Source organism: Ciconia boyciana, chromosome 2 (genome assembly GCF_034638445.1).
Source record: "Ciconia boyciana chromosome 2, ASM3463844v1, whole genome shotgun sequence".
Classification (NCBI taxonomy): domain Eukaryota; kingdom Metazoa; phylum Chordata; class Aves; order Ciconiiformes; family Ciconiidae; genus Ciconia; species Ciconia boyciana.
Window position 1 is genome coordinate 65776981 of NC_132935.1, and position 18939 is coordinate 65795919.

An 18939-nucleotide genomic window follows, 5' to 3' on the forward strand; every position below is an offset into this window, starting at 1 on the left:
TTTGCATATTTCAGCTCTAAAGAACAGTAAATCTCACAGGAAAAAAAGACAGCATGCTGTCAGATAAGTTTATTTTTGAAACCTGATGATATATTAAGTATGGGTTCGATTTTGCATTAGTCAAACAAAACTGAGAAACACCTTCCTTTGGTTTGCTCCATTTTGGTATTGTTCAAAGTAAATCCTAAATCATTAATCAATGCTTTAATAATGCCATGTCTGTATGTCCTTGATCTCATTTTCACTTTTTCTTCCACTTGTGCTTCTGCACGTGCGTGTCTGTGTTTAAAACTGCTCCTGTTCTCCCTAACTAGATGGCAAAATTCCTAAAGCTGCACTTTCCTGGTTTTCTGAGCAGCAAAGACCTGGCAGCCCCTGTGCAGTCCTGGGTGTCCAACCCATCTGAAATCAAGCTCCACGTGTCAGAGGGCCTGAGCAATGGGGCAGGCTATATAGATACTCTTGAAAGATCCAGCCCTTTCAAATGAACAGAAATGCAGAATTTCTCTTCCTGTGAATAAAGGAGGAGAGTCAGTAAGTCCAAGGAGCCGTCTGATTTTCTTTGCTGAACGCTACCCCAGTGCTTGGAGCAGCTACTATTCACTGACACATCTCAAGATGCAGCACAGACATCTCCAAACCAGCCCAGCGGGCAGTGTTGGAGGGAAATGCATTTACCCCATTTGAACTGTGTAGGTACAACTGACGGTGTGGCTCGCCTGCTCTTTTTGAACTGGCGACTGCAAGAAGCAAGTCTGTGATTGCTGCTTGTTGAATAGGTGCCCAAGGAGATGAAGGCTTTGAGCTTCCCCACCTCCCCTCACTCGCACACCTGCTCCTGGGTAGCCACAGTCTGGCCATCAGTAAAAGCAATAATCTCTGCAGCATGAGAACCAAGCAGGCTGCTGAGCCTCGTGTGTACCAGAGAGCCATCATGAGGAAGTGAATAAGTTTTAGAGACGTGCTTATAAATCACTAAAGGGACATGGTATGGGCTTGGGGTTTGTTTTGCAAGCTAGAATGGGAATTGTAACATCTGTATTTCAAAAGACATGCTCACCCTTACGCTCCCATTTCCTATGGATGGCATCCAAATTTACCCTTCCATTTTCGAAGAGCGGTGTCTTATGTTTATTTGGTAGGATAAGCAAACAGCTGACTACAGGAAACCCAGGGAGCTTTTTTAAAACTATCCGCTAACATCAAGATAAGTGCATTTCAAACATCCCCCAGCAACTTCAAAAATACACCACTTACCTGCTGCCAGCTGTTTTGCTTACTTTTATTTTAATGGAACTGGCATAGGCTCATCTCAATCCTTTGTGACCCCCGAAGTCTGAAACCTGCCCCACCGCTGTTGTGTTGAACACTGTGGAAGAAGGCAGGCTGAGAGGAGCATGCCATCAAGTTGCTTTCAGATTTCCCAGTGCATCTTTGAGGGGCCATGTTATCTCTGCCAACTGGTGGCTAGGCACCCCAGCACACCAACGATTATCAGAGCACCCATCTGGTGGGAGACCATGATGCACAGTAAGGGCCATTCTCCAGTTCTACAAAATGGATGTCCCAACAGCACACTGTCACGGGCACTGGGGGCTCCAGTTAGGGGGTTTGCTGCCTTGGGGAATTAAGACAGGTTGCCTGTTGCAGTCTTAGTGCATTTAAATTCAGGCTCCAGAGTCACTGCTCGCAGCTGAAGGAAGACCTGTAAAAGGGGGGCAATCCAGGTAGTGACACAAATGAGCCTTGGTCTGAACAGCGAGGCCTTAGCTAAAGGTTGGTCCCCGTGAATGGCAGCAGTAACAAACTAGGGAGATCTGGAGCTATGCATCCTCTTTAGGGGCTTTTTTATAGTGGCTGTGAGAATGGTTCCAGGTCTGGTGCTCATGGGAGGAAGGGGAAGGCACAACCATGTACCCACCATAGAACAAAGAGCACATGCAACCCCTGGCAGCGACTGTTGAGGGTTACAGCCCTCTTTAATTTGCACCCCCTCCCTATATTCCCACAAATCAGTGCCTAGGTTGCCTGCAATGTAACGGTCTGGACCTGATGAATCAGGAGTCCCGTGCCCAGCATCTTGCTCTGAAACACGCAGGTGTGGAACCTTACACATTCCCTGTGATGAATTTTAGACCTGACCCTACTTGCAGTCAAGCTAATCCCTCGACTGCAATGTGTGGTGAAGATGCTGGTTGCTGCAGTAGCTGGGCAACCAATTCTTAAATATTTCTTATTTTCCTTCTGGCTGCAGCTTCCTTCAGTGACTGACACAATGCACTGCTTTCTCCACTGCAGCTACCTTAGTCTTGGCTGTCAGCAGGTAGGGAGGTGACTGCTGATAGATTAGATTTTGGTTCTTGTAGCCATTGCTGCTGGTCACATTGCTTCCCTTTCAGCAAGAGTTTTTTAATCTTTTTTTTTTTTTTTAATGTAACTTTGAACATAGAGGCAGTGTGTCACGAGTCATGACATACCAGTTCCCATTTACCACAAACACCTACACACTGGTGTGCCAGTAGGGAGAGCAATGTCCAGTGGCCCTTCACTGCCTCAGAATGCACTTCCAAGATTTGGGATTACCACAAGAAATTGGTGGCAATTCTATTCCATTAGCAGGAGCTGCAGGACCTTTGAAAACCTCACTGAAGTGCCTAAGAGCGTATTTGTAGAAGCTTCAGGACAGGCCCCCATGCCTGCAAGTGCTGGCCTGAATAACCAGGGGTTAATACAAGCTCTCTTGATAAATCTGGCTCCGGTGTTTATGCCAAGGGTGGCAAGTCTGGGGAAGGGAGGGGCTTTCCACATTGGTAGGCCCATCTGAGAACTTTTTAATCCTTATTACTGTTACACTTTTCTATGCCTGCCAGCCCGCAAGAAGGTTTGAAAGTCAGCCTGACCTCTTGTGTGTCTGATCTAGATCCAACAGGGAATGAGATCAGGGAGCTATGAGAAGCAAGCTTAATGGGGAGACTGCTGCAAATGTAGCAAAACAAATAATAGAGGCTTGAGTTTTTTTGTTGTAGAAAATACAGTGCTATGGCTTTTGGGTGCCAAGAGGCAGTTCTTTTAATAGCTACATTCTTTGTAATGCTGATGAGTGGCAATATAGAAAGATGAAAGTAGGAGGGCATTGTATTATAGTCTTACATATATTATGCCACAAAGAAAATGCGGTTGCTGGGTGGGGATTCTTCGCCCTCCTCCTGCTGAGCTATTCATACAAACTCTCCTCTGTGGATGGCAATCCCCATTCCATCTCTCTTAAATCCCAAGGGGTTTGCCAACTGACTTTCAATTTTTCAAGTGGAGATCGCAGGACTGAATGGTGCATTGAAGTATTTCCTCCTACACCTCACTGCTCCTTTAGGAAGTGAGCATTTTTTTCCAAAAGATGTATGCCATCTCCTGGGAACAGTAGAAACTGCAAGCCCCTTGTATGGAAACACTCTGTAAATTATATTTGCCTCTTCTCAAAGGGCATTGTACAATCACCAAAATAAGGTCTGCATAGCTGGGACTACCCTCCATTTCTAAATTTGTTGAACTGTCCACATTTTACACCAGCGAAACTCATTGAAAATGTCATCACTAACTTTGTGTATCGGAAGATTTGGATGCATGCCAAAGAGTATGACAAGATGAGATTCATCAATACATAGTACTAATAGGTTACAAAGTAGTGGTGGAACTTACCATACACGGATGCGATGTTTTAACGCAAAGGTACGAGTGCTGAAATGCAGCCCACGGCGTTGCTCTGATGCGTCTGGTTTTGTCCTGCAGGACAAGTGCAAGAGGCAGAAGAAAAACATCAGAGATTTCTTTCATAAAACATCATATGATTCTTCAGCATACAAGAGAAGATATGTTTCTCTTAACTCATAAACTGCAACTTGCATGTGTCAAACCACAGACTCGTCTCCTCATCACCCTTAGGCTTTTTATTTGCTATTAACATACCATTAAGCTTTCCCCTGTCAAGAAGACACAACAGGGAATAAAATCCATGGATACAAATAAATATATTTTTGCATTTTGAATTAACAGATGTATAGGTGGATGAATCCTTCGTCTTTGAACTGGCCCTGAAACAAGCTAGTTATTTCATGTGGATAGGTCCTTGAAATAATGTGCATAAGCATGGATTCCTACATAAAATGGTTTTCTGGGTTATGTCTATTAAATATACCTGCAAAAATCATAAAAATAACTTTGTTTTCATTAAGGTAGAACAATACCTACTTTTAAATAATTAGGGATGACACACTCTATGCACATTCAATTTGCTTTTATCTAGCAAACACTATATTTAATCATCTTAATTTTTTTTATCACTTTCTATTTCCTCCAGAGACCTGAAGGACTTTGGATAAGAACTGAAATGGGAACTTTTTTTGCAAAAAATATCATCTGACAATACCGGCAACTTTATATAATGGCATCAAAAAGTAAGTAAATAGTCTTCAAACAAAATCTATAAATGTACTTTATAAACTGATGTCATTGTTCATCCTAGCAGCTTCCAGAGAGACACCAAGTTTCAGCGGGAGATTGGGTTTAACAGAACTTATCTATAAATTTCTGGTACGATGAGAGGTCACTCTCATTCTGTAACCCACTGTCACAGGCGTGTAATGTCTTTTGGTTGCTTTAGTAATGCACATGCACCCTTGAATACAGATCCTCTACTAAGAAAAGCAAACACTCACGAAACACGGTCTTCAGTTTGGACTTAAAAGACTAGAAAAGAGAAACCAGTGATGACTCAGGAACAAGAGATGACCGTGTCAGGCATCCACATTGACTAGCGGCTGAGCTTCAGCAGAGGTCATCTCTTAACTCCCTGAAGTCGTCAGGATACTCCAGTCCTCACCAGCAAATTCCCAGCTTCATAGGAATTTCCCTTTGTAGTTTGTCTTCCTGAGATCTGCTGAGTGCCTCTGGCTGCTATTTGGGCTGTCCTCACCTGCGCGAGGGGACAAGGGGAAGGGTGGGAGAATGCAGGAGGAGATCCCTTGCAAAAAGGAAGCAGGCTTTTCCTTAGGGTTGATCACCATCCACCTACACAGAAGTTTCAATAGACCATGCTCTTTAATTTACATCCAGCTGATTGATTAATAAAATAAATTCTAAAGCTCCAAACCACAAATAAAATATATTTATTTCGCAGCCTTAGCAAAAGTTGCCACCCTGGGAAGCGGAGGCAGAACTTCACCATTTCACCATCTAGAGACAGGGATCTGCATCCCCTGCAGCTGAGCTGGGGCTGCTCAACCCCTGGTGCCACCCCCCAACCACCAACATAAGCTTCTACCGCTTAACCCCCAGCTCAGTGAAATCCCTTTGGCACACTTGCAGGTATGGAGGTATAAAGTACTCACGCCAGCATGGCTTAAATTTTCAGGGAGCAAGAGGGTAAGAAGTCTTTGCATGAACAGGAAACTCTCTAAATTTGGGAATGCATCATCTCAATAATTTTAATACAAAAATCACTAATCAAGTCAAAACACTTTAAGCAATACAAAATCCTGTAGATCCAGACTTACACCAAGATTTTTAAGTTTGAGCAGACAGAGATATATCATAGTTAGGTGCCCAAAGAGGAGGTATCTGGCTTGCCTAGAAGCTGCAGATCTCCTCGATGTCCATGATAACTGTGTGTTTCTCACCATTTGGAAAATCTGATCATTTTCATTTAAGCGCCTTAAGTATGGTGTGAGGAATCTGCCTGTAGGAATCAACACTTTCAAGGTCTGGGCTTACACACGGGAGTACTCTGCCGGCTGCCTGCTTATTCTGGCAAGGTGCAGAGAAAATTAATGGAAAGTTAGTACCATCTAAGTGGATTTCTGCAAGGTCTTTGCTATGTGCAGTAAGCATTTACTTGTCTTTTGAGACCATTAATTTTATATACGTGGAACGGTTAGCTGAGACAAACCACTCTTTTATAAACCATCAGCGCGATGCAGGACACTGTTCCACGGGTTCTCATCATAACGTCTCCATTGTTTGGGATGTCTCAGAAGTAGAATTTTGGAGGGTGGCCAAAACCAGAGGGAGAGTATATTTCTAAAGAGATATTATTGCTACGCATACTCCGTCTCTGACCTGGATTTTTCTTTCACTCTCTCTGAAAACACTTCTCTCAACAATGCCTATATTGAGAATTCTAAATCTTTAAAATTAAGATTCTTTGTTTATGTGGGTGGCTGATGTATCAAATTTAGCATAGTGATTAAAAAAAGGCTATTTTATTTTATCCTGTTTTAATGTAGTTTACTTTAACTTCCCAGTTGCAAACTCCACTTGCCAAAGAAATAAAAACTCTTTCCGAAGCTAACTAACTCCTACAGTTAAAATTCAGCTAATCTCTTTGCTCTGAGGCAGGATGTAGAATACTCCAGTTTCCCCATGCAGTCGCCTGGAACACAATGCACTTTTTAGGGTGGTTTTACTTTAGAAAATTTATTACACAACTATCACCACTGGTTCCATCAATCCGGGACTATTAGTGGACTATGCAATCCTAATGTAGTGTGTGTTAATTTTTGTTATTGAAATAAACAAAGATAACCCTAAATATATTAAGAACTGATGATATGAAGTAAAATGGCACTGTTTTTAGAGTGTGTATTCTCAATAGATTTTTACTTTATACAGGGACACTATGCAGCCAACACACTACTGGTGGGCTCCGCTTGGCACTGAAGAGTCACCATCATTTCTGTCCCCACACCGATTCTCCCATACTGTATCCCTGACCAATGGAAAGATACAAATATCAAATAAGCTTAAAAGATGTTTTAAAGTTGAAAAATAAAATCTGGACTGAACACTGAAATATTACAAAGTGGAAAAAGAGGAGAAAGCCCTCTGACTTTATATCCCAGTGATTCGAGATAAAAAATCATCGGAGTTTATTAAGACTGAAGCAGTTGGTGCTGGGGGTTTTTTATTATTATTTTTCCTCTTCCTGTTTAATCCCATAAGCTATTGACTGCTGAGTTCAGACTCCCCAGGCTGCTGTTGTAAAAACTGGCGGACGTCATTACAGAACGCTTCCTTCACAGAATCACAGAATCACAGAATCGTATAGGCTGGAAAAGACCTTTAAGGTCATCGAGTCCAACCGTAAACCTAACACTACCAAGACCACCACTACACCATGTCCCTAAGCACCTCATCCAAACGTCTTTTAAATGGACAGTCTTTTCAGTGGACAGCAGCAGTTAAACCTGCCCAACGTTACCCAATAAGGAAGCTTGTGTATCCGTATCATCAGTGGGAAATGGCAGCAGAACCCAAGAGAAGGAGGGGGAAGGAAAGTTTGAAAGATTACAGGCCATTGAGATAGATACAGAGCACGGAAACAAAACATGTTTTATTTATTTGGAAGGTCAGTCCCCTCAGCTGGAACAGAGGTTTTGGAAGTGTATTAGAGGAAAAGTTCCTTCTATCATCACAAGCACTAGCTAAAGCATGTTTAAATTCTGTTTATGAAGCAGTTTAAGAAAATTTGGGCAATGGGAGTTAGGAAATTGTAACCACATTTGTCTAGTAGATTGCAGAAATAATAGCAGCCAAAGTTTAGGCATAATCCTTTATTAAAAAAAAAAAAAAAGTCCAACAAATCTCCGTACGAAGTGACCTAGACAACACCCAATTCCCAGGTCAGTTAAATTGCATATATTGACTGCTATGAACAGTGATGTAGACAAACTTGACTTAAAACAACTATTTTCACATGCCTTTAGCTTAAACCTAAAATGCCTGTGAAAGATAGAGCAGTCAGGCTTGTCACAGAGTAATAAAATAAAAGGCACTTTCTCTCTGGCATGTCTTTGATTTCTTTCTGAACAGCTTGGTTCAGTCAGATAATTCTGTTCATAGTTATATCTATTTAGTCTTGGAGTAATGCCATCAAATTCAATGGTATTATATGGATTTACATTGCTTAAAGGAGAGGAAAGTATGTGTATTACATCACTAGAGTTACTCTAGCAGTGCACTTGGCCCAGAACATGCAGCTAATGTGCTAGGTTATTTAACTGTTACCGAGATGAGACAAGCACAGGGCATACTCTCAGAGGCCATAATGTAGCAAACATTATATTCTTTTACTTTTCAACATTTCCATATATGATTTGTCTCTCTTCCCACACACATGGGTGGTTATCCTTGAAGCCACAATACACTGTACACACACAACATACACAGTCAATGCTTAAGAGGGTTAGGGAGAGGGTGTTATTGTGTGCTCAGTATTAAAAAGAGAAATGGCACTCCAGCCCGATGTTTTTGCAGTATTCCTTGCAAACTTCGTTATCCTCTTCTTTGTGCAAGTAGGCACATGTTGTGCTTACACATTCACACTCACTTTGGGTGTCAGCTGGTTAAAACCATTTATCTGTGGGTTCATGACACCTACAGCTTATCTAAATGCACATGAATCAATGTGAATAATGCAACTACAACAAGCAAAGAACGTATCCATAGGTTCTGAACAGTATGACACAAGCCAGGTCGGCGGTAATAAATTGTTTAGAGAGTGCCATGTTGGGGAGGTAAGAGAAAAGGCCTCCTCCATTGGAAGCAGAAGGTGTCCACTCAATGGCAGCTAGCTTGCCATTAGGAAGATGTTCTTGTGTAGTAGCACTGACCAATATTTTTAAAAGATGCAGAATGAACTAAACTGAAATTAATCTGATGAGTCAGAAGTGGCTGTTGAAGCACATCTAATCATACTGCTATTAGATTGCTGGTTTACAGTCACTGCACCTATGTGCAAGGGTAGGTGTAGTGAAAATAGAAGTGCTCTGGTATTATAATGACAGTACTGAGTTTTCATTGTCTCCCTGGTGAAAGAAATTGGCAAAAAATAAATAAAAATAACCCTTTGGGGAAAAAATGTAAGTTCCAATAAGATAGTACATTATGGACGTTCTGTAAGGTAAATTGTTGATATGTATGAAAATTGGAAACCCTCGTGTTTACTTGTATGTATGAAAAGAAATAGGTCAGTGACTTTGTTTCCATGGTGACCATTATTGAAATAAAACAAACTGACACCAATGCCGATTTATTTTCCTATTCTGCATCCTTTTTAACAATCACTTTAGTCTGAGATTGCTACTGAATGTAAACAGGACATCAGAGTGAACTTTCACAATGTGATCTTCTGAGGTTCATTAATGAAAGAAAGACCTAAAGAAAGCTCTGCTTCAGAACAATTTGGCTTTCTGAGCAGGTGCCAGTTCCTACTACCCTGCAGTAACGTAGCTGACATGCTGCAGAGTGAAAGCTTATTGGGAATTATTAGACAAAACTAGTTTCAACAATGAAAAAAGAAACAGATTCATCAGATCCTCAACACTTCCCAGAAGGATGGCAACATTTTCTTCTTTGGAAAATTTTTGTGTGAACAGACTCTTCGGGTCTGTATTTTCCAGTCAGAACCAGACACAGAAGGATGGACTTGAGATTCAATAGTCTGACGACTATGAATGATTCCTGGGTTTGCTGGCAGCTCAGCCTCTGCTTTGAATCGGACCGGTGCTGTAGTTATTGGGGTCTGTGACTTCAGGAAGACTTAGGCATCTAAACCAGTGACATCTTATGTGCTCCTGAGTGCAGGGACATTTTAATAGCTTTAATAGTCTTGGTCTTATTCTTTGTGATGCTCAATTCCCAAATACGTAAAGTGGTAATTATAACAGTTTCCTATTTCACAGAGGTTCTGTGAGGTTAAATTCATTGAAGATTTTGAGATGATCCGATAATAGGTTCATATAGACACGCTAGAAAGATAAATCTTGCAGGTTTTCAACACAACCTACCAGACCAAGGATATCAACCTTGTTATCTTACCATAGCACGTAAGAAATAATAGAGATACCATGTTCGTTTGGCAAGGTCTGTTGGATATGAATTGTCATGGATATGGAAATGGACGAAAAGAACACGGTGCAATAATACTTGTGACAAGATCAATGTTTGGGAGAGGTTGAGTGTACACAGTTTGTTTTGTTTCCCAATATCATTGTTTTTATCTGTTATAATTCTAGTCAATAAATGTATTTAGGCAAGGTAACTAGTGAGGAACATCCCAAGTCAGTTTTATTGTTTTTATCCTGCATATGATATCGCAGCAACCCTACTGTTTCTATTAGCACACCTGAGAAAACAAAAGAGGAAGGAACGCATAAACACTTTTAAACCTCAACCTGTAAGAGCAAAGAAAGCACAATGAGGTGTGTTTATCAGAAGATGTATGCCTATCGACAAGCACGCAAGTCTCTAAGGAAACAGAAACGTAAAGAACTGAAATGACAACTATTAAACAAAGTGAATTTCTCTCTCCCTGTTTTGTATGATGAAGTCTGTGACTTCAGTAGAAGCAAGACTGGACTCAAGCTGCTTTCACTTATAGCAAAGAAAATGGTCTCCCCCTCAGCTTGAGCCATTTAATGATATTTTTGGTCAGTATGAGATTTTTTATTTTATACCGCCTTTCTTAAAGTCCTTTCAGTGAGTTTCAAGTGGAGATTTGGATGCCATAAAAGTAAATAGCAGTGACAGATGTTGCTACTGCTCAGAACTGTACTGATGGTAGCCCAGTGCAATCTATTTTTTAATGTTGGTAGTGATTTCCTATAGCAGGGTTTTGCCATTGGAAAAACAGCGATAGGGAATCATGGCTACTGATTATCGGGTACAACAGTGTAGGGTGGGGGACCACCAATTGGTCACATATTAATTTTTAAATAGAAGAAAAGTTATCTTTTTAAGCTCACTGTATAGCAAACTATATCATTCAAGGACAGGCCATTCAAGTTACTGAGTTATTCTTCAAATTATTCTGAGTAAGATGATAACAAAATCAGGGTAATAAGAAGAGTCCTTTTTCTACCTCAATTCAGTAAAAAAGCCAGTAACTCAATGTCCTGAATATTTCATGTAATGCTGTGATGGTTATCTTCTTATCCTACAAGGCCTCTTCTCCCAGTCTATTTTTTAAAGATTTACCTCATCCATTTTAATTATCTGGGGTAAATGCAGATTCCTGTAAATTCCAGTAAATTTTTCAACAATTTATTTTGCTGCTAATGCTAAGCCAGCTCTCTTTATTAAGGCTCCTTGACTCCTAGACATGTGTTTTCTCAGGAGATGTCACCTTCCTGATGAGAGAAGAGATACCCTCCTTGATGTACAACTTTCTGAGGGTTGTTGCTCTTTCACCATACTTAGGCTCACTTTTCCCCTCTACATCTGTATCTCTTTGTTCAAAGTTTATATGGAGTCCTCTGCTTTTGTTTCTACATGGTTCAAAAAATTTTGGGTTTTGATATAGCCATAAATAGAAAGGAGTTAAGAAAGATCAATCTGTATACCCTCTGCTTCAAACTCAGACCGCTGAAGTCAAAGGGCTAAAATGAATGGTTAATTCAGATCTATCTTGTAGCTCTTTACTAAATCCTGCCTTTTGGGCAAGCAAGGACATTCCTTTGAATTCCTGCTGACTATTACAGTGGTAGGAAACTGTAAATGTCTACCATGAATGGATATATTCAAGACAAAATGTCAGAGTGGTGAAGAGAAGCAGATGTCTTCTTATCAGGGATAGCTTCAGAAAGATTAAATCCAGTTTGCCACAATACCAACACATGGATGACCCATCAGTGGTCATTTGCAACTCTGAATATGCAATAAAGTACTAAATTATTTTTGTATAACATCCTTAAGTTCCCACAGTTCTTTTTTTATTTAGTTGGCTTTTCCCGACTAAGAAAGATAAAAAACAAAACAAACCACAGAAGATGATCCTTTTTCTTCATTATTAAATTATTTTGTCAAGAAAGAAAAAGTCTTGTGAGCTGAGGAATGTTTCACTTGACTTGAAAATGGATCATTAATACTGTTCATAGGAGTATAGTGCAGAATAAGTTGAGGGGAAACACAAGCAACCCAACCAAAGTCTTTAAACCATGAAATTGCAATGGTACAACTGACACCAAGATTTGGCTAATAGTTTTCTGATATGTATATCTGATTTCCACACCTACATAACATCTGTCAGTGAATACAAATCAGGCTAGGGATACCTCTAGCTCATTGTCAGAACTCGCCATCTATCGCATAGTGTGGCTTAATATCTCTCTAATTATACTGCACTTTTCGCTCTCTAATCACAGACCCAACTTCTGTAAATAGTGCAGGTATACTCTTTCCCATTGTCAAAATTATCTAGAGGGCAATTTAGCTTAAGGAATTCCACACAACTCACCCAGAGATATAGAAAGGCATTTTTTATAAGGCATTTTTCCTTTGAACAATACATTTGAGCTACACAAAATGTAGGAAACACATATGATAGGCAAGCTACGGAATTTGCCCGCAATATATTGTGCTTTGTGTTCTAGACTTTAAAAGTACAGACAAATAGGCTCTAGGTAAATGAGATAAGATGCTTTATCTCTGGTAATTTTTGACTATTACAGCACTCCTCCTTACCCAGAGGAAAAAGAGGCATGCTTTCGTAAAGAGGCATGCTTTCCTAAACCTTGCCCTCAAATAAACCTTGGGTTGTACCCTGCTATCACAACTATTCTATTTATATATAAACAGAGCACATACAGAGTAGGTGAGATGGTATTTAGCAACATTAAAAATACATGAAAAGTGATCATTTCCACACTTTTGTTCATATTTGGCCAAAGGAAAAAAAACCTCTTCGTTCTACTGCATGAATTGTGGAGGAAGATGTAGTATGGCCGCTTGCGCTCTCCTGAGCACTAGCTGAGTGGAACCAGTACAATATAGGGCAATATCTCTTCCCCCCCAAAACGTGTTGGAGTCGCCAAGAGTATGTCTAAACTGCTGTAGTGTTTCTGAGCTTCTAGGCCCAGGTATGCCTCTTGACAGGGTGTGGACCCCATACTGTGGTGAGACATACGCATGCCTCAGACCCTCCTGTCTTGGTTTTTGGTGCAAAACTTGTATGACTGGGCCAGAGGGAGCCCCAGGTCTTTGGTGAGCAGCATTTCTAGGGTCTTTCCTGGCAGCAGGTCCCCATTGCTTCAGCTAAGGGCAGCCCTGCATGCCCCAGCTCTTTCTGCTTTCCCCAAGCTTTGCATGGAGAAAGCAGCCCGCAATTCTTCATGTTTTTGTAGCAAATGCCATTAAGAAGGTGGTGAGGTGAATTGCATGCACTTTAACAGCTCTTGTGTTGTAAAGGAATTTTTGACTGAAGGTAGTTTCTAATTTAGGAAAAAAAGCCCAAGTAAATAGCAAACCAAAGGGCATGAGCTCCAGTGCGTGTAAACAGACATTAAACAAATGCTCACTAGGAACACAACACAAATTATGACTACTGAGGTTAATTAATTGCTAAAATGACTTGTAGAGGGAGGGCTAAAGTCAGAACTGGGTCTTCCTTGAAAAACCCATGCCAAGTCAAACAGACATTAGGTGCTTGGTGTGTAAATTATTGGATGAGGTACTTTGACCTTTGTTATGCAGAATATGTTACCATAACCTATTAATTGCTGAGCAGATCCCAGAAGGAATTGTCGACTGCTCCTTCCCACTTTGCAGTGGAACAACACTGTGTGTGCATCTATATAATTTTAGGTATGCAGATATACTGAATAATGCAAGTAGTGATATCTATCATTTTAGACAGCTTATAAATATGTAGGAGATATTCAGTAGCATCAACTGGCTCAAATTATCTGTGAATACACTGATGTTGCTCATATGGCAACTCTATATTCTGCTAATCCTACGGTTGCAAATGGGAATTGTGTATTTTAGTATTTTAGTAAGGCATGATGCTTTTGCTCACATGGGCAAGTAGGTACTCACCTGAGTAATCCTAGTCTGGTCCCAACAAGGCTGAGGTAGGACAAGGTTTTATTTTGCTCTTCTGCGAATGTATCTAGAGCACCAGCCCACGGGGACATAATTCAACCATTTGATTTCAAGTGCTTCTTTCCAGTATGGTAACTTCTTTGCACACAGTTTTCTTTCTTCTGTATGCCTGGTGCCACCTCTCATTTGGCCCTGAGGGTAATGAGCTGAATGCAACACGGACGACTCACATGGAGTGACAATCGAGTTGAAGAAGTCTGAACAAAAAGAAAGCCTTGAAATGGGAAACCTGAAAATAAACCTGGATGTGTATATACAGCAGATGTGTATGTCTGCAGTCTTATGTGATAGCTGGAAAGGGGATGGGGATCCTTTAAATATACTTATGGTAATAGTCAGGGCATGAAGCCTAAGGCAAAGAATTAAATGATTTAGCTCAGATACCATTTAGTCAGGGGAAGCCAAAGAACCTACACTGTAGGCCATATGAATTAAAACCATGGGTTTTAATCTCAAATCTCTCCAAGACGGTTTGTGTCTCAGACATACAACAGCACTCACTGCCCGAGGCATCTGAGTCCTTGAGAAACAGCTCGAGGACTTCTCCTTTCTGCTCTCGCCTCTGTCCTTGTTAGCAAAGAGCAACGACAGGACCTAATCCAAACATGGACTGCACACCCTGTTCTTGAATGTGGGTCTTCCAATGGCATTGGAAGAGGGTCCGGTTGCATGGGAACAGCTGAAGAGCAAGTGCCAAGTACGATCCTGGCACAATATTGGGAGTTCTGGATAATTTCTCTCCCAAAACCCCAAGATACCTGTCAGCGATGCCAACTGTAAAGGGGGGCAGGGGGGGGAAACAGCATGTGTCATTCCTTCCTACTGCAAGACTTTGCTTCAGTTTTTATTACCAGACTTCACTGTTAAAATTAAGCCAGGAATAAGTAGAAAGATCTTACAAACACTTAAAAGCTCCATTTAAAAACTTTTTCTCCTTTCTTTTTATTTGAACTTATTTTTCTAAACAGACAACATGTCCTATATTTACCTTATTTTTACTGGGAATCTAAATATGCTTTTTCAAAAACTAGTATATTTAGTCTCAGTATATCCTTCTGAAATAAATAAGAATTGTTTTACAAATAATAAAACTGAAGCACATAAAGGTTTAGTGACTTATTCAGGCAGAGAAGTGCCTGTCAGAGCCATGAAGAGTATCTTTCCTGATTTCTAGTACTCTCTCCTAATCAGAACAGCACTCCTCTCTGCATCAAACAAAAAGCAGAAGACAGGTTTGTTTTAGCTGAAAATGTGCTTCTATCCACAGAGAGCAGATATCATTTTTCACTGTTTGACTGATCAAACTATATATTACACATGTGCTGTCTCTTCTTTTTCTTCTGATAGATTTCACAGGAGAGCCCAAAACAAATATGTTAAACATAGAAGGCTTTAGAGCAACATTGTCCTGTTTCTTGTGGGAATATTCTGTAACAATCATATATACCGGCAGAATCCTCTGTATATCTTAAAAGCCAGCAACGAAAAATCCTTCGTTGTTTAAAGTTTTTCAGGTTTTTAATTAAAAAAAAAGAAAAAAGAAAAAGAGTGTTATTGAGGTAAAACCAGCCACAAATGTGTGACTTACCCACTCACTGTCACCTCTGTATTCACACTCCATACTGTCCCTAAAAGGCTCCCTGAGCAAGGAGAAGGTCATGCATTCGAGTACGGCAGCTGCTAATCAAACTGATACTGCACAGAGAAGCCAGTTTACTAATTTTACTGGAATAACAATATTACTGAAAAATGTGACTTTTTTGGCTGGAAAAAGGAGAAGGCATAGAACACAGATACAGTTAAATGACCATTACAGTGTTTTTAGTAGAATAACACTTTACTGGAACTGCCTATTTCAGTTGTTCCGTTGCTACAATGCAAACTGGGACAATTCCATCTACATATAACTGAGAATTTTCTACTGCCTTGGTATTCCTAAATCAATAAGAGAGACGATTTATTCGTAGAACTGCTACAGATATTTCTGAATGATAATAATTTTGTTCCATTTCGGAGAAAGCAGAGACCACCAAATTTCAGGTATTTCCACTACCCTTGCTGGGACAGGAGACTTCAGGAACTGAACACAGGAGCAAAATCCATTTTTTTTGACTCCACTCTCTTTTTCTGCAACAAAGCCCCAATGCAGAAGAGCACCTCTAATTTCACTAGGTATTATATTCTCACATGAGTAGCACAGTCTACGAGAATCGCACGCTCTGCTACGCTCTTCAGGGCTTTACCACTGGGGTTCCTGTAGATGTTCAGGTGTGCTGGCAGCACAGCATGAAGCAAGCCATCACAGCCCCAGCCAACCTCCCGATTCTGTGAGCCGTGCCATCCTCAGGCCCGTTTGATTTCCTCGTTGCTTTTCCTTAGAAGGGAGAGAGCTGGAATTACAGCTGCTCATTGCTCAAAATGGCAACTGAGTGAAATCCTTCTGGACGAGTGTGTAGGGCAAGGCATAAGGTGACATTAAGAGGTGGTGTTAAGAGGTGGCATTTGCCTTCTCCAAGCACATCTCAGAGCTGGGACTGAGGTGCATCAACTGTGAGTTTCTCATTAGCTACCACACTGCTGCTGTTGTGTTTGGGCTTACAGCGTTGCAGGAAAACATGTTTGATTTAATATTTTTAATAAGGTTTGTACCTGCAATATTTAACAGATTCTTTTCACATCAGTCATTCAAAGGGAGCATGGCAGCTGGTGTATAAAATTTAAAGGTGGGTCTAAGCTTGAGGAGATCAGAAGTGTGCTGATCTAAGCTGGAGGATTTTGGGGGGGGATTTTGGCTTGCATGAATCTGTGATTTCCAAATGAACTTTGCATCAAACAAAAAGACAGTCAGAATACCAGATGATACTTATTTCTCTGAAAAGCATGCTGCAGTCATTCAGCTGTATGCTGGCTATCTACATGCGGCTGTTCAGAGAACTTTTTCTCAGGCGTACTGTCAATGCATCAAAAAATGTGAATGGAGAATATAAAATAAGCATTTTATACCAAGCTGCCATAACTTCTCTTCTGCTGTGGTAGGTTTCAAGATAAATAACAAAAAGTGGGTGGAAAAGCAGAACCCTACAGTTTTATTAAGCATGAATGACATTAAGTGTTGGCGTAAACTACAGGGTGAGTCAGTGCGGTTAACTGCGATGCATTATGTCCATCTCGCAGTCATATGATAGAGAAGGAATGCTGCTCACAGCACACACAGAAATGACTTGTCTTGGCAGCACCAGCAAACGCACAGCCCCAAGACATTACTCTGTAATAATTTCCCTAGCAAAGGAACAAAAAGTATGACTGAAGCTTTCCCTGACCTTAGAAGTTGAGTCAGTTGGTTAAAGTTGACCTACTTTGGACTTCCATTTTCAACTTCTTTAACTAATAGGTTTTTTGTTCTGTGACACTGGGTTTTCGTTTGTTTTGTGGGGTTTTTTTGATCCAGGGAAGAGCAGTACATCAAGGATAAGGTTTTCAAGCAAGGAGGGAGATAAATGGAGAAGAATTTTTCTTTGCAGATTACCTGTTTTCTTATAGCATGTTTATTTGCTAGCAAATTTATCCAAAAGCTGGCAGGCAACACATTTCCTTTATTACCCATCATATATTTTGGTGAATCATAATATCTATGAGTGAATCCTTAAGTAAAGAAGAAAACAGAATTACCATAATGGTTCATGTCATCATAGAGTGCCTTAGCCATACCATATATATACCCTTACACCCCAGACACCTGTAATACCAATTAGGTATTATACAAACCCCAAAGTACTAATTTTTATTATTTGTTCCTATAGATTTTAAACTTGCTGCGAAGAAATGGGTATGTTATTATTTACTCTTTACCAAAGATGAGACTTAGGGTAGCCTACTCTGTACAGTACAAAGTAGAGTTACCTATGTTTTTTTCTAACCACCCAAAGAAGCTGCAGGTAGTCAGCTTAGCTGGAACAACAGGGATTTTCAGAGAGCTATAAAACTCCCTCTCTGGCTAGAGGCAGAAGACAGAGTTGCAGTCCTCATCTGTATGGGTGGAACCTCTACAATTATTCAAGGGAATTTCGACACAACACTACCGTTTGGCCTTTGGAAAAAGGAAGACTTACACTTTGGGTATGAGACTTGCTCACTAGCCTCTTGCCTCCCACACGTCCACTCTGGGACTTCATCCGTCATAGGCAGCTAGTCAGTGACCCTCTAACCAGCTGCACCTGGAGCTGAAGGACACCACGGTGGTGTGTTGCATAGTGACCAAGGAGCAAGTTTCCTAGCAAATTTGGTATAGCAAGGAACTCTTTTGAAAGGGCATGTCCTTTAGCCATAGTCTCATGCCATTGAATCTCCCTTATTTAAAAAATTACCATTTTTCCCAACCAACTTAACCAACTGTGACTGAGTACTTTTCTTTCTCATCCTTCCTCTCTAGTTTGTGGTAATCCGAAGACACTCCAGAAATTTAGACGTATGTAAGAGCTTAATACATCCTGCTGTATAGTGGTGACTTGATTTTCCCAAACACAGAGGCAGAGCCAGATATAAAACCCAACACCTACCTACCACCATAAATGCTGGACAAATATTGCTTTTTTTAGTGGAAGCAGATTATTATATATTATGTATATGAGGCTGGCATCTGAGCATGAAAATCATGCAGACTGTCAAAATAGGGGGAGGGCTGTCATCTAGCACAGGCATAGAAACACTGTGAAAATGAGCAACAATAGTCTCCTTCTTATGGTAATCTGAGTTACCTTGAGCAAGGCTGGAAGACACTATATAAATATTTCTGTTTGCAGTATACTTCATATGGGCTAGAAGTCTGAGAAGGATTTGGAGCCTGGCCATCAGTTCAGAAACTCTGTGCCAGAAGTGGAGCAAAAGCAACATTAAAGGTGCTTAACTAGCCAAATGACAGTTTCTCTACATCCTTACCATCCACTTTGCAATTGCTGGCAGGGAGACAAGTATCTTATTGGGTGATATTAACAGCTCAAGGTAGAGCAA

At 40.6% G+C, this 18939-nt stretch overlaps 1 long non-coding RNA gene across 1 annotated transcript; it reads right to left on the reverse strand.

The window, feature by feature from the left end:
* Positions 1 to 1305: 1305 nt before the first annotated feature.
* Positions 1306 to 14003, reverse strand: LOC140646961 (uncharacterized). The gene is made up of 3 exons (XR_012040607.1): positions 13867 to 14003; positions 3697 to 3780; positions 1306 to 1369 (listed from the first exon to the last, which is right to left on the reverse strand). It is a non-coding gene; the product is annotated as an uncharacterized lncRNA (long non-coding RNA).
* Positions 14004 to 18939: the final 4936 nt, after the last annotated feature.